Genomic DNA, 3,022 nt, shown 5'->3' with positions numbered 1-3,022 from the left:
GCGCCTGCCGCGCCGCCGCGCCCCTCCCCGCCCACACTAATACACTCATTGTCGTGCAGGTGCGGGGTCGCGCCGCGCGCGCAACAGTTGCAGCGCCCGCAGCACGCCCAGCGACGCGAGCCGCGCCTGCCGCGCCGCCGCGCCCCCTCCCGCGCCACACTAATACACTCACTTGTCGTGCAGGTGCGGGTCGCGCCGCGCGCGCAACAGTTGCAGCGCCCGCAGCACGCCCAGCGACGCGAGCCGCGCCTGCCGCGCCGCCGCGCCCCCTCCCCGCCCACACTAATACACTCACTTGTCGTGCAGGTGCGGGTCGCGCCGCGCGCGCAACAGTTGCAGCGCCCGCAGCACGCCCAGCGACGCGAGCCGCGCCTGCCGCGCCGCCGCGCCCCCTCCCCGCGCCACACTAATACACTCACTTGTCGTGCAGGTGCGGTCGCGCCGCGCGCGCAACAGTTGCAGCGCCCGCAGCACGCCCAGCGACGCGAGCCGCGCCTGCCGCGCCGCCGCGCCCCCTCCCCGCGCCACACTAATACACTCACTTGTCGTGCAGGTGCGGGTCGCGCCGCGCGCGCAACAGTTGCAGCGCCGCAGCACGCCCAGCGACGCGAGCCGCGCCTGCCGCGCCGCCGCGCCCCCTCCCCGCGCCACACTAATACACTCACTTGTCGTGCAGGTGCGGGTCGCGCGCCGCCGCGCAACAGTTGCAGCGCCCGCAGCACGCCCAGCGACGCGAGCGCGCGCCTGCCGCGCCGCCGCGCCCCCTCCCCGCCCACACTAATACACTCACTTGTCGTGCAGGTGCGGGTCGCGCCGCGCGCGCAACAGTTGGCAAGCGCCCGCAGCACGCCCAGCGACGCGAGCCGCGCCTGCCGCGCCGCCGCGCCCCCTCCCCGCGCCACACTAATACACTCACTTGTCGTGCAGGTGCGGGTCGCGCCGCGCGCGCAACAGTTGCAGCGCCCGCAGCACGCCCAGCGACGCGAGCCGCGCCTGCCGCGCCGCCGCGCCCCCTCCCCGCGCCACACTAATACACTCACTTGTCGCGTGCAGGTGCGGGTTCGCGCCGCGCGCGCGCAACAGTTGCAGCGCCCGCAGCACGCCCAGCGACGCGAGCCGCGCCTGCCCGCGCCGCCGCGCCCCCTCCCCGCGCCACACTAATACACTCACTTGTCGTGCAGGTGCGGGTCGCGCCGCGCGCGCAACAGTTGCAGCGCCCGCAGCACGCCCAGCGACGCGAGCCGCGCCTGCCGCGCCGCCGCGCCCCCTCCCCGCGCCACACTAATACACTCACTTGTCGTGCAGGTGCGGGTCGCGCCGCGCGCGCAACAGTTGCAGCGCCCGCCAGCACGCCCAGCGACGCGAGCCGCGCCTGCCGCGCCGCCGCGCCCCCTCCCCGCCCACACTAATACACTCACTTGTCGTGCAGGTGCGGGTCGCGCCGCGCGCGCCCAACAGTTGCAGCGCCCGCAGCACGCCCAGCGACGCGAGCCGCGCCTGCCGCGCCGCCGCGCCCCCTCCCCGCGCCACACTAATACACTCACTTGTCGTGCAGGTGCGGGTCGCGCCGCGCGCGCAACAGTTGCAGCGCCCGCAGCACGCCCAGCGACGCGAGCCGCGCCTGCCGCGCCGCCGCGCCCCCTCCCCGCCCACACTAATACACTCACTTGTCGTGCAGGTGCGGGTCGCGCCGCGCGCGCAACAGTTGCCAGCGCCCGCAGCACGCCCAGCGACGCGAGCCGCGCCTGCCGCGCCGCCGCGCCCCCTCCCCGCGCCACACTAATACACTCACTTGTCGTGCAGGTGCGGGCGGGTCGCGCCGCGCGCGCAACAGTTGCAGCGCCCGCAGCACGCCCAGCGACGCGAGCCGCGCCTGCCGCGCCGCCGCGCCCCCTCCCCGCCCCACACTAATACACTCACTTGTCGTGCAGGTGCGGGTCGCGCCGCGCGCCGCAACAGTTGCAGCGCCCGCAGCACGCCCAGCGACGCGAGCCGCGCCTGCCGCGCCGCCGCGCCCCCTCCCGCGCCACACTAATACACTCACTTGTCGTGCAGGTGCGGGTCGCGCGCGCGCGCAACAGTTTGCAGCGCCCGCAGCACGCCCAGCGACGCGAGCCGCGCCTGCCGCGCCGCCGCGCCCCTCCCCGCCCACACTAATACACTCACTTGTCGTGCAGGTGCGGGTCGCGCCGCGCGCGCAACAGTTGCAGCGCCCGCAGCACGCCCAGCGACGCGAGCCGCGCCTGCCGCGCCGCCGCGCCCCCTCCCCGCGCCACACTAATACACTCACTTGTCGTGCAGGTGCGGGTCGCGCCGCGCGCCGCAACAGTTGCAGCGCCCGCAGCACGCCCAGCGACGCGAGCCGCGCCTGCCGCGCCGCCGCGCCCCTCCCCGCGCCACACTAATACACTCACTTGTCGTGCAGGTGCGGGTCGCGCCGCGCGCGCAACAGTTTGCAGCGCCCGCAGCACGCCCAGCGACGCGAGCCGCGCCTGCCGCGCCGCCGCGCCCCCTCCCCGCGCCACACTAATACACTCACTTGTCGTGCAGGTGCGGGTCGCGCCGCGCGCGCAACAGTTGCAGCGCCCGCAGCACGCCCAGCGACGCGAGCCGCGCCTGCCGCGCGCCGCCGCGCCCCCTCCCCGCGCCACACTAATACACTCACTTGTCGTGCAGGTGCGGGTCGCGCCGCGCGCGCAACAGTTGCAGCGCCCGCAGCACGCCCAGCGACGCGAGCCGCCGCCTGCGCGCCGCGCGCCCCCTCCCCGCGCCACACTAATACACTCACTTGTCGTGCAGGTGCGGGTCGCGCCGCGCGCGCAACAGTTGCAAGCGCCCGCCAGCACGCCAGCGACGCGAGCCGCCTGCCGCGCCGCGCGCCCCTCCCCGCGCCACACTAATACACTCACTTGTCGTGCAGGTGCGGGTCGCGCCGCGCGCGCAACAGTTGCAGCGCCCGCAGCACGCCCAGCGACGCGAGCGCGCCTGCCGCGCCGCCGCCCCCCTCCCCGCCCACACTAAT

This window comes from Choristoneura fumiferana, chromosome 8 (assembly GCF_025370935.1).
Source record: "Choristoneura fumiferana chromosome 8, NRCan_CFum_1, whole genome shotgun sequence".
Classification (NCBI taxonomy): domain Eukaryota; kingdom Metazoa; phylum Arthropoda; class Insecta; order Lepidoptera; family Tortricidae; genus Choristoneura; species Choristoneura fumiferana.
This window is presented reverse-complemented; position numbering follows the sequence as displayed.